The sequence below is a fragment of the Oratosquilla oratoria genome, chromosome 2 (assembly GCF_046742065.1).
Source record: "Oratosquilla oratoria isolate Oo_2021 chromosome 2, ASM4674206v1, whole genome shotgun sequence".
Taxonomy (NCBI): Eukaryota; Metazoa; Arthropoda; class Malacostraca; order Stomatopoda; family Squillidae; genus Oratosquilla; species Oratosquilla oratoria.
In genome coordinates this window covers 64,963,362-64,963,648 of record NC_134778.1, presented here as the reverse complement: position 1 = coordinate 64,963,648, position 287 = coordinate 64,963,362, and the positions used below count along the sequence as shown (strand labels likewise).

Genomic DNA, 287 nt, shown 5'->3' with positions numbered 1-287 from the left:
AAATTGAATCTATTTCCGGACAGTTTGAGACCATTGTTTCTTGTCTGATTCTCATTCAATGTGAAAATTTTGTCACTATTGATGTTGTCAATTCCCTTTAAAATCTTAAAGATCTGTATCAAGTCACCTCTGAGTCTACGCTTTTTTAGGGAAAACAGATTTATATGTTTTAGTCGATTTTCGTATGATTTATTCATATTCATTTATGTCCCTTTTTCTTTAGCTGCACCTGTACTTGTTTTGTATGCTGAACTAAAAATAAATTGTTAATTAATATTGGTCAATCA

General features: G+C 30.0%; 1 protein-coding gene across 1 annotated transcript in view; it reads left to right on the top strand.

The window, feature by feature from the left end:
- LOC143039710 (uncharacterized) overlaps positions 1-287 on the top strand; it is an 11,764-nt gene extending 11,477 nt beyond the window's left edge. Inside the window, exon 2 of the mRNA XM_076209953.1 lies at positions 1-287. This exon is cut by the window's left edge and continues 1,781 nt beyond it. The gene's annotated coding sequence lies outside the window, so the exon portion shown is untranslated.